This window comes from Rattus norvegicus, chromosome 18 (genome assembly GCF_021556685.1).
Source record: "Rattus norvegicus strain SHRSP/BbbUtx chromosome 18, alternate assembly SHRSP_T2T, whole genome shotgun sequence".
In the NCBI taxonomy this organism is placed as follows: Eukaryota; Metazoa; Chordata; class Mammalia; order Rodentia; family Muridae; genus Rattus; species Rattus norvegicus.
Window position 1 is genome coordinate 6451790 of NC_141551.1, and position 12497 is coordinate 6464286.

At 45.5% G+C, this 12497-nt stretch overlaps 1 protein-coding gene and 1 long non-coding RNA gene across 3 annotated transcripts in view; one reads left to right on the plus strand and one right to left on the minus strand.

Annotated features, from left to right (window-relative positions):
* Window positions 1-12497, minus strand: part of Kctd1 (potassium channel tetramerization domain containing 1) — a 194153-nt gene that overhangs the window by 100891 nt on the left and 80765 nt on the right. The window lies entirely within an intron of this gene.
* LOC147999668 (uncharacterized) lies at window positions 9082-11638 on the plus strand. Its single transcript, XR_015642788.1, has 2 exons — window positions 9082-9196; window positions 10882-11638. It is a non-coding gene; the product is annotated as an uncharacterized LOC147999668 (long non-coding RNA).

The window sequence follows — 12497 nt, forward strand, 5'->3', positions numbered from 1 at the left end:
AGGAAGTGATTCCCTGACACTCAAGTTTCTGCACTGCATGTGACTTGGGGATTTTGGCAAGACATGCTGTGAGGGTGAGGCCCTGGGCTTTGAGTATTGCAGAAATGGTCAAAGACAAGGTCTGATGACCTTTGTCACACAGTGGTTCTATTTTCCTAATGTATTGGAAGTAAAGCCCCATTGGTGTTTAGGAAGAACTAAGAATGAAACATCTGGAGACAAAAGAAATGCTCACCCAACTCAACCAGACTAACCTGCAAAAAGTTCTACTCAAGTTCTTGGCTTTTCTGTGTGCATCTTTGGGGGCAAGGAGGAGCATTGCATAGTTTTGGTTTTGATGCTATGCCAGAAAAACAGGTCACAGTAAACTTAACAGTGATGGACAGGAGTAGAATGTTTAGATTCTGATTGCTACCAGCAATTCTAGACCTTTCCAGCTAAGAGTTACTTACTGGTTTCCTGGGCCTTTTTAAAATGAGTAACACTCAAGAGGAATGCGTTTTTCCATAAGCAATTCATGGATTTGCAGAATTGGAAAACACGCTGTCTCCCTGAGTTACAATACCCTGACAAAATGTCACTTGGCCAATAAAGAATTCAAATGTGAAGACAGTCAAGCCTAATTAGCAAGAAGAGTCATTTCCTTATGTTCTAGCCATGCGTCTTTAAACATTCCACGGAAGCACCCATCAGTACTGCTATTATATATACATATATTACATATATTTATTACATAATATATATTTCCATTTCATCACAATGCTAACTAAAGTGAAGAAGAAATAATGTTTGTTAATGTCCTTGTAATAAGTGTTTCTGAGTGATAGATTTGTTTACAATGGTTTTAGTATATAAAATATTTCTAAAGCTATTTGCTATATTCAAACAGTTTATTGAACTAGTGAGATCAAAACAAAGTGAACAACAAAAACGAAAGACGATACTTTGTCTCCAGATGTTGATACAATTGTTTTTTGCCATCACCAAGTAGGACAGTCTCTAAAGAAAGCACTTAGGTGACCACTTCACAAGTCAGGGCAATGTTCAGGGATGATGGCCAAGAAACCACTGCCAGAAGGCCAGATTCTTGAGCAAATCTTGGTTTGTTTCTGCATGGTTTATTTTGTGTCTAGGCCATGAGGACTAATGACTTCTGCAGTTCACGTTCAAAGTGTGTTCCACAATGATAGTTCACAATGTCTCAGAGACCTGCCTTTATGGACAAAAGTTCACAAAGGATTGCTACATGAGGAAGGAGACAGGCTTTCTTAGCAGCCTTGTTAGGCACCTTGTGGCGATTATCGATAATGAAAGTGAAGACAGGATATCAAGCAAAGGAGCTTGATGCCAATGATACATTCCAAGCCCAGAGAGAGGTTAAGGACCAGCATTTGAAGATCCAGATATATCAAGGTATTTGGTGGATCCTCACAGGATATGAGGAGGAGTCAGTATATACCTGCCCTGTGGCTGTGTTTCTAATGAACTAAAAAGGAAAAAAACGGAAAAGGAAAAAGAAGAAGAAGAAGAAAAAAAAAAAACCTCTTAAATACCCAGAAGCTCTAACCCACATTTTGAACTAATTGACTTACTTTTTCTAAGAGAAGCTTAATTTAACTGTTAGGGGCACATGGGTTTATCTGAATATTTAAAGAAGCCCTGGAATGAGTTCGTTCCATTTCTTTAACCTGATGCTGGGCCTTTGAGCTTCAGGGAGGGCTGCTTTAGGGAGAGGCCTTGTAGTTCTCCCTCTCCATCCAGGAGGCCATATCCAGATGTGCAACATTAGGGCAGTGCTACTGTGGGTAGAAGATTGCTAACTCTTTGTGGTTACTCTTTCTACAGTCTGTCCTCTGACTGAAACATTCCAGGACCACAGGTGACTTCTCCAAATAAAACCACTCGTCTAATATTGATGGCGTCCACTTTGCTATCATTTCTCTCTGTGCTCCTTCCTGAAGTTAAAAAAAGTACAAAACAAGACTGTGGCTTTATGATATTTTTCTAGCTATAAGAACAAAATGAAGATGTAGAAACCATAGAAATCTAACCTAGGTAAGTGTGTGTGTGTGTGTGTGTGTGTGTGTGTGTGTGTGTGTGTGTGTGTGCATGCATGCATGTTTCTGGGTTACATTTAGGGAGTGTTTGCTGAGGATCTGGACTTGGAAAACTCTTCTGTCTTACAAGTACCTTTGAAGCTGGTTTTTATGTTACACATGAGTGGAAATCTGGAGGGCTTAAATAACCCCTCCCATACGCCCCTAGATAGTCCAACTCCAGAGCACACTTTCTGAACAATTCTCCTGGCCAGTTTCTTTTGATTCTTTTTCTATTTTTCCAGAAAACAAATCTTTATTTCAGTGTATTTCCACAGATTCAAACCCATAGAGTTTACTATTTAAGTTTTAAATATTAAATATTAAATATTTAAACATTCAGAAATCAAAACGTGTCATCAGTGGATGCCGTGGTTTGAGTGTGTCTTCCAAATTTTATGTGCTAGAGACTTAATCCCCAGTGTGCTATGGTAATGGCACTTGAGAGGTGAGACCTTCAGGAGAGGACTGAGTGGCCAGGACTAGGCTCTCATGGACGATTAATTCACTCAGGGATTAATGGCTTAATGGGTAATGGAGGGAGTGGCTTTGTCATAAAAGCGGCTCTCTGGCACAGTTCTTCTGTCTTGCATCAGACACCCTGTGCCGCTTCAGGCCTCTGCCTCATCTCTACCAGCAAAAAGGCTCTTGCTAGATTTTGACCTTTCCTTTGATCTAAAATTTCTCAGCTCTAAGAACTGTAAGAAATAAACCTCTTTCCTTTACAAATGGCCTGCTCGGTGAGATTCTGTTTGAGAAAAATGAGCTGTGGTGACGGATTTTGGTACCATCTGCCAAGCAAGTGGTAGAGCAGGTAGGAAGGGGACACATTCAGGGGGACGGGGAGGGGGAGAAGTAGCAGAAAAAGAGGGAGGAGGAGGAGGAGGAGGAGGAGGAGGAGGAGGAGGAGGAGGAGGAGGAGGAGGAGGAGGAGGAGGAGATTAGGTGGGCTGGTGTGCTCATTACAGCTTTTTCTTGGGTTTCCTTCTAGTTATCCTATTTCTGAGTACCTTAGAGGCTCTCGGGTGGGCTGCCCTGCTCCCATCCTGGGAAGCCATTCTGAACTACCAGGGTTTGAAGAGAATATGCAAGCCAGGCCCCTTCTGCAGCCATATGGTGACATACCAAGGAGAGCTTTAAGGGATGATCACAGAGCAAGGTTCAGGAATGAGCTTGCTGTGGCATCAGTCCCAGTTTGGTGGCATTTAGGTGATTGATAGCAATGTCTTTTTAGGCCTTATAGACCTTAGCACCATGTTTTGGTGACTAACATGTGTTCTAAATTCATAGTCTCTCTCTCTCTCTCTCTCTCTCTCTCTCTCTCTGTGTGTGTGTGTGTGTGTGTGTGTGTGTGTGTGTGTGTGTGTGTGTGTTCAAGCCAGAGGTCAGACTAGGATGTAATTTTTTGGGTCTTGTCTACTTCTTTTTAAAAAAGCAGGGTGTCTCACTGACCTGGCCAGGAATTCAGAATAGGCTGGGTTGGCCCAGGGCATCCCAGGTGTCCACAAGTCCCTACCTCCTCACGGCTCAAATTAGCTATGAAGCTGGGTGCACCACATCTGTCTTTCTCATGTGGGTTCTGGGACTTGAACTCGTGTTCTCTTTGCTTGCGAGGCAAGTACTCTATCAACTGAGCTGCCTCTCAGTCCTCGAGTTTGCAGGGTTTTAGATCTGGAGCCTACGGCTGCATTGGAATCTCCCATCCACCTGGAGAACTTGTTTAAAAATTCAGGCTCCGAGGTGTCAGCTCCAGAGGTCAGGAATGTGGCCTAGGGATGTGTGTGCCACCCTCTGTACAGGAAATTTTAATACCAGTCTGACCCCACCACAAGAAACACTGCTTCCAAAGCTAATATAATTTATCAAACCAGAAAGCAATTTCCTCTCCAGCGATGGTAACTAACCACCTCGGGACTGTGAATCCCCTGGAAAAATCGAATAAAAATTATGAAAGCTGTTCCTTAGAAGACCCACATGCTGAACCAATGTGACCTGTCAATCATTTAAGGGAAGCAGGCAGGGTTGGGGCCAAGACTGCCTAAGCCCTGGTTTTCAACACCACTGCAATGCTTCTCTTCCCCTGGCAAAACATCCCCGTTTCCTTAACTCCAAGTTTAACCTCTCCAGGATTTAGCCCTGGTTTAATCACCCAGTATCCTCTGTAGGCTTTCCCCGACATGAGTCCGCACTGTATAGGAAGACAATCCTACCCTGTGAACTCCTGGCCAGTGAGACACCGTGTTGCAGAAACAAGATGGATGGGACATGAGGAATGAGGCCCGGGTTGAGCTCTGGCTGGAACACACGTGATAACGGTTTCCAAAGAAAACAATACTAGAAAGTCCACCTACTTGAACAAGTCCCAGCTGATTCTGACATTTGACTTGCCTCCAAATGACCCAGGAGACTGATGGAAGCTGGAAATGCTGGGCATTTCCCCCATGCTGGATGGAGCCAGTCCCAAGTGGGACAAGAGGGTTCAAGCTCCCAGAGACTGCTGCTGGCTCCCCACCTCACGCCTGAGCACCACAGGCCAAGGGAAAGTGGACGCACACAGCTGCTCTGATGTGAATGTCCTGTGTGCCCCTTGCAGATATTTGATTGTTGCAATGGTGTTGGAAGGTGGGGCCTTGATGACTTGATCATCCAGAGGAACTAACCAACATGTGGTCTGGGGTTGTAGGTCAATAGTAAGTGCTAACCTAGAACACAAAGAGCCTGCGTTTGCTCTCCGGCACTGTGAAACAGCAATGCCTTTCTCAAGGGACTGGATTGGTCACTGCGAGATTGACATGCTACAAAGTGATGCCACCGTGTGTGTGTGTGTGTGTGTGTGTGTGTACTGTATGCATTGTGTGTGTGTGTTGTGTGTAGTATGATATGTGTGTGTGTACTGTATGCATGGTGTATGTGTATTGTGTGTAGTATGATATGTGTGTGTGTATAGTGTATGCATGGTGTGTGTGTATTGTGTGTAGTATGGTGTGTGTATGTGTGTATTATGTGTGGTGTGGTGTGTAGTGTTTGTAGTGTGTGTGTGTCATGTGCGTATTATTTATGTGGTGTGTGTGTGTGTGTGTGTGTGTGTGTGCGAGCGCGCGCATGTCCCTTCTGCACTAACCTGCTCACCCTTCTGCCTTCTGTTATGAATTGAAGACGTCCACTGCTGTCACGACATTTACAGGTTTCTCGGCTTCCAGAATTATGAACCAAAATACACTTCTTTCCTTAGAAGTCATCTTTTGTTGTGTAACTGGACTAAGACAGCACCCCAAAGAATGAATCAGCAAAGGAGAGACGATGGGGTGAGGGTCAAGGGCACAAAGCCTGGTACCTCCTTAAGCTGGCAAATCAGCACAGTGGCAAGGAATCTTTCATGCCACTTTCATGGCTCAGCCAGTGTGGGGGAGGCTGGCAGAATGCACAAACCTGACTTGGCCCAGCCCTAAAATACCAGTTTCCTTTCTCATTGGGAAATTCCTTTCTCCTCCGTGTTCTTCGATTTAATGATTTGTTTTAAAATGTTTATTATTTTTTATCACTTATGTGTGGGTTGTTCTGTGTACCATGTGAGTGCCTAGTACCTACAGAGGCCAGGAGAGGGCGTGGGCTAAGCTGGAACTGGAGTCCCAGATGGGGATGTGGGTCTAAGAATTGCACTAGGCTGCTCTGGAAGGACAGCCAGTGTTCCTAACCACTGAGCCATTTCTTCCATCCAGTCTTTGTTCTTCTAGAAATCGTTTTAATTAATTAATTTAGAGAGTAGGTCATGTGCATGCATGCTATATACATGAAGGTCAAAAGAACGGCGTGTAGGGTCAGTTCTCTCTCTCCACCGTGCAGGCCTCAGGCTCAGCGCAGCACACTTACATGCTGAGCCGTGCCTCTGGGTCCTATTTACTTCTTTTAATCTCCCTGGGCCTCTCCTCTACTACAGTAGCTTTTGGGTCTGGCTGTGGGCTAAAATCGCATGTAGAGATTGCAGAATCTGCTCACCCAGAGTGCCTTTCCCCAGGAAGCCCGGTGGGAGTGGTTGTTGTCCAGACTGGGAGCTTATCTAAGCTTTGCAGGGGATCCCAGTGAGAACGATGGATTCCAGGACGGAGACCCTCACACGTGTGTTAAGAGTTGCCTCGTATTAATGGGCAGGCCCCTGGGTGTCGAGAGCCACAGAAACTATCTGTGGCGTGTATATGTTCTATCTGCATGTTTATCTAGCACAGAGACTCACAGTTTCTGTCCCCACCCCTGTCAGGTCCTAGCTCTGTCAACTACAAGTCACGACTTGCTTTCAGTCCGTCGTGGGCCTTCATCAATAAGTGAATTAACTGTCGCTCCCACTGTATTAGCTTGCTTTAGCTGCCTTCACACACACTCACACTTCAGTCACTGCCTCAAGACTTGGGTGGCTTCAATGACAAAAAAAATAATTTTCTCATAGTTCTGAAGGTTCCAAGTCCAAAATTAAGGTGTCGGTTGGGTCTGGCTGCTTCTTCTCTGGTTGAAAGAGTGTAGAGAGATCTCTAGTCTCTCTCTCTCTCTCTCTCTCTCTCTCTCTCTCTCTCTCTCTCTCTCTCTTCCAAGGACTCCCATCTTTACCAGGTTAGGCTCCTACCCCCAGGACCTCATTTTATCATAGTTACCTCCTTAAAGACCATGTCTAAACAGAGTCACATTGGAGGTGGTCACTTCCGGGTACAAATCGGCTGGGATGCTGCACCTCTTTGAATCCCTGTAGACCTTCTCCTGTGTGCCCCTCTTCACAACGCCTCCAAGGCAGGAACCTGGAGGTTTTCTTCTTTGTCCTATTCTTTCCACACTTATCCCATTCACTTTAACCTTTCCTATCCCAGTAGCATGTCTGTCACTAACCCAGGCTAATTCCACAGTTCAGAGATGGACCGGCCGCGTGCCCCATCCCTAGTTTTCAAAGGTGCATTAAAAATAGCTTCCCACTTCCAGGAAACAAACACACACCTTCCTCCTGAGGGGTCTGCAATTCGTGGGCAGTGTTTTGATTTTTTTTTCTGAGTTCCTTCCTTTACTGGATGAATTACCTGGACCCTTAAATTTACCACTGGATGCTTCTCACGTGGTGTGAACAAGGGCTGTCTCCAGAACCTTCTGTCCATGACATGTGGGTATGATTGTGCCAGTTTTTTTTTTTTCTTTCAAAGAAGCACGGAAGAGTCAGCTTTAGTCCCGGAGGATGAACACAGGAGAGGCTGCTAACAACACCTTTGAAATCGTTAGATGAAAGGGGAAGGAAAGATCTGCGCTAAACACTTACACCATCCTATTTTTGTTGTTATTACTGTGGAGAGTTACCGGCTCGGGAACTTTCTTATGCCTGCATCATTTTCTCCCTGGGTTTATGATGCTAAGTTTCACTTTAGGGGGGAAAAGGGCATTTTCTTCACAAGTATTCTTCACATTTCTTACCCAAGACGATGCCTGCCTGTGTCTTGGTGCAGTATGAAGCCTCTGGTTTGCTCTATTGCTTCACCTCTTACCCAGCACCTAACGCAGATACAAGTGCATGTTGACCAAGAACCACCTTGTGAACCCAATTGAGTCCAATGGCTTGCTATTTCATTGCTGCAAGTAAATCTTGTTTTCTTTTAAACTATTTCCATGCAAGATTTGGGAAATTTAAACTGTTTAAATAAAATATAATTTATTATATTTATTACTACTACTTCTCCTCTCCTCCTTCTCCTTCTCCTCCTTCTCCTTCTTCTCCTTCTCTTTCTCCTTTTTCTCCTCCTTCTTCTTGTCTTTCCTCTCTCTTTCCTTCTCCCTCCTTATTTTCTCCCTCTTCCTTCACCTTCACTTCTGAGTATTAAATATGTTGGACATGTATTCTGTCATTGAATTGCATACCGTGTCCAGAAATTTGACTTCTCAAACTTTTATGGTCTGCCCAAGGACCCTGGGTTCTTTACCTGTGACCCTAGCACAAAAGGAGTAGGAAGCTGGATCCCACAAGGACAGGGATTTCTGTCCAGCCTTCCTTCTGCCCGTATTTTCTCTGGCTGCACCTCCTACACTGTCAGCCTCACACCTGCACCTCAAAGGCACCAGACCAATTCCACCAAGCTCTTTCTGTCCCCAAAACAAACTGATAGAGCTTGCCTCTCCCACCACACCACCAGGATTGCGGAGCTGGTTAACAATTCACAGAGAATGTGTGTCTGCCCACCAAAGCTGATAATGGGGCTCTGTGAGTCTTTTTCTAACTTGACAGGGAGTCTGAACTTGCAGCCTGGAAGGGTGATTGTTCAAGGAGCATCTGCTGGAACACTGTGGATCAGCCAGTGTGCCAAGAGCTGGCACCGTGTGGGGCAGCCAAGAGATCCCAGAGGCTGGCACCGTGTGGGGCAGCCATGAGATCCCAGCGGCTGGCACCGTGTGGGGCAGCCATGAGATCCCAGAGGCTGGCACCGTGTGGGGCAGCTATGAGATCCCAGCGGCTGGCACCGTGTGGGGCAGCCATGAGATCCCAGCGGCTCGCACTGGAGCTCAACTCGACTCTACAGACTCTGTGACGTCATTTCCAAATCGGAGCCCACAGGACCTGCTATGGTTTCCAGAACCTTAAGTTACAGTCAGTCCCTAAACCTCTGACAGGGGAGTGGGGTCTTGAAGGAGGAAGAGAAGACATGTTCTAGGTGTTGGCTTTCACTGGGAATTGTCCCTAGGGTCTCCAGGCTGATGGAGATATGGGCATGGAGCTCAGTGTCACTTTGGGCTGCAAGCAGAGACAAAAGAGCAGAACAATGCACCCTGGCTGCTTCAGACTCTGGTGGGAGAGAAATAAGGAAATGATCTAGGGGGTCTCAGCAAAAATGGTCTCTTCTTTGGCATCCAAATATCCACCCGCCACCTTTCCTTTGATACTATCAGCCCGAGCCGCCATAAGTCATTTTTCCTACAGATCCAGACAAACTCCACTCAAGTCTATATTTTCCTGTTTTCCCCCCAGAATAGGGGATTGAAAGGCTCCCGCTAATCCTTACGTTGGGATAAGAAACCCCAGGCGTGTCTCAGAGCATCAGGAAATGTGCTAGCAACTCAGTGGAAAGCTACTTACATAAAAAGTTAAGTAACAGTGGCTGCAGCGTCTACTTCTGACTTCTCGGGAGGAAGTGTACACTAATCTCTGTAGCTCCAGAGAAGGACCCTGTCTGAGGGTAGTCTGGAATGGGAGGGCCTGTTCTCATGCACAGACAGAGGCCTGGGATTTGCTGATCTAAACAAGAAATAAACACCCTTTGAAGCTGGTGACCGAGATTTCCCTTTTTCTCCTTTAAAAAGCTGCCACGTCCCTGTTCCCCGCCCCCAGGCGGCAGTTTCACACAGGACTGGCTCTTGCCCACTGTCAGAAGAAAACTGAGTGGTGTCAGAATGACACGGATTTCAGACGGATGTTGTCTATGAAATCCAAACCGAGATGACCAGTGCCTCGTTTTCTTAAACCTTCGCAGGATTTTAAGTTAGAGCGTTTGAGGTCTTTCCTCGTACGTCAGTAGAGAATTCATTCCTGTGTGCTAATGGCAACACTCTAGACGTTGGCGTTAAAGAAAGCCAAAGTACAGCTAAAGGGAAGAACGGAATTACCACAGTAGAAGATGAACCAGTTCACAGATAACAGTAGGCCAACCAACTCAGGCTAAGCAAGCATTCCACTCCTGAGCTGCTGGTCCAGTCATTATACTTAAACAGTTTTTCCTTTTGTCAAAAGCAAACAAACAAACAACCCAAAGCCTGAGATAGGGCATTAAAACAGTCTTTTATATCACCTTGAATCTAATGGTTACACCCTAGAACAGTACAAGTTAAAAACCATCAAATTAGCATGGTCTGTTTCCAGCTGAATCAGGTGACCCTCTGTTCCTACCTGATTCGAAGCTCACTTTCTGTTACTGACAGACTTTTGGTACCAGCTGTGACAGGAAGCAGAGCCCTGATGGTCCCTGTTCCCCACTGATGCTGTCTTTGTGGGTGGGTACCGTTGAAGAGGGAGGGACTAGGGAGATGGCCCCGTGGTTAAAAGCAATGGCTGCCCTTCTAGAGGACCCCGATTTGGTTCCCAGCACCCACATGGCGACTCCCAGCCATGGGGATATGATGCCCCTTCTGGCCTCTGAGGGCACCAGGCACAAAAACAAGTAAATAGACATGTGGGCAAAGCATCCATAACTATTATAAGAATAAATGTAGCTTTTCTGGTAGAACGCTTGCTGACCATTCCTAAAGCTCTAGGTTCTAGCTCAGCACTGAAAAACAAAACAAAATAAAACAAAACCAGGCACAGAGGTGTGTGACTGTAATTGTAGCCGCACAGAAAACAGGACTGTCCTTGGCTACGTACACATAATGAGTTTGCAACTAGCATGGGCTACATGAAAACCCGTTCTAAAACAAACAATTCTAAAGTTTCTACACATGTATTTTCCTTATGAAAATAGTTCCTTTTCCTTCCCTCCTCCCTTCTCCTTCACCTGATTCCCACCAGCCACCTCCTTCTCTTCTCTTTTCTTTTTTCCAATTTGGGTGTAAACATTTGATCTGACATGGAACAGAGAGGATTTCCTGCTGAATAGTTTTCTTTTTTAAATGCTTGGGCCACTCACGGACCCCACCCCCATTGCCCAAGTAGCACTTAATACAGGATCTGGATTACAGCACTCCTTAAAGCCGAGTTCTGTGTGCTGGGTTACATTTTACAAAGTACTTTCCACGTATTATCTTAACTAAACTTCACATTTTCCTCGGCTTGCAGGGTGAAAAGGCTGGCAAGATGGTTCAGTGAGTAAAGGTACTTGCCTTCGGGCCTCACAACTTGAGTTCCATCCCTGGAACTGATGTGGTGGAGAAGAAAACAAGCTCTTAAAAGCTGTCCTCAAACCTGTATGCATACATGATGGCATGGGCACACAGCATTGCACATGATAACACAAATGAATGTAAATGAAGTTGTTTTTTTAAATGCAAAGTGAAAGACTTAACCCTGTTAGATTCCAAACACCATGGTTCACCACTGGGCCCTCAAGTATGATAGAGGCTCTCCAGGAGGCCTGGATCAGCTCAGTGCTTTGCTCTGCTCAGAGACTCACTAAGAATGGAATGAAAACCCACTCAGAGCCCTCCCTTCCTGACAACTCACAGCTCAAATGTCATGGAAAAGAAACACTTCCTACCTCTCCCCTGCCTTCCTCCCGCCCCCAGTAACACTCTTCTGTTCAGGCTGTCAAAATCTCCTCCTCGAAAAAAGCATTTGGGACTCACACAGGGAGGAGGGAGGCACACGTTGCCTGGATTCCTATGACAGTGATGATGACGACGAACCTGTTAGGTTAATTGTTGAGGGGGAAGCAGGGGTGAAGATTATTCTTGAAGAACAGGTAACTTCGAGTTTACCTGGGGTCAGAAAGACCTTTTGAAAGCTTGGTCTTCACCCTCTCCCTTCAAACAGAACACCATCTACTGGAAATTAATTTCAGATAGACATACAGCACATAAAGCATATATGATGATGATCATATTGTCCAAGAGTCTGAATAAATCAGATATCAACAGTCGATAGTTAGGAGAACGTTTGGAAGTGGCACCAAGGCTGGTCTCAGCCACCTGCAGACCAAACTTCCGTGGGAAGTGGAAGGAAGTTCACCAGTAAGAACAACCAATTGGCTTGGAACGTGGCTGTCACTGGAAAACCTTGTCTACAACACTGAGCGAAGAACGGTGCAATCACGTGCAGTGAATCACACTCTGGGTAGTAGGGCACCGAAGCTCCTAACGGAGAGTTAATAGACCATGGAGTAAAGCAAAGGAGGGCACAGGAGGGGGCTTGGTCAGGACACTGTCAGTATCAAAGCAAGGCATGCGAAGACACAGGGAAAGCTGTGTTCTGAGACTATTAACATGGCGAGAGCACGAGGTAAGGTTCAGAGCAGGATGCTGAGGAAGAGCAGAGGTTAAGGCCGGCCTGGTCTAAGAGTCACTGCAGAGATCCACTTAGACTATGTGCTTGGTAAGAAATCTAGTGCCGAAATCCTCACCAGAGGACTTCACTGATGAGACTGCTGACTTTAGGCTAATTGAACTTTCTGGGTTTCAACCTCATCACCTGGAAATAACAAAATTGCCTTCTTTCTCTAATATTAAAGAATTCTGAGTCCCTTAGTTCACACTTTAGGGACAGGAAGGCACACTTGAGTTGATTGAAATAAAGAGGTTTAGCATGAAGATTATCTTCAGATATTTGCAATTCCATAATGTCTGAGGGTACAGTCATACAGAAGGACAAGCCAGTGTCTGTACTGGAATGTTCCAGTTTTTCTATTATCGTAACTCTATTGCTGAGCAAACCCCCTGTACTCTGAAGACAACTCTATT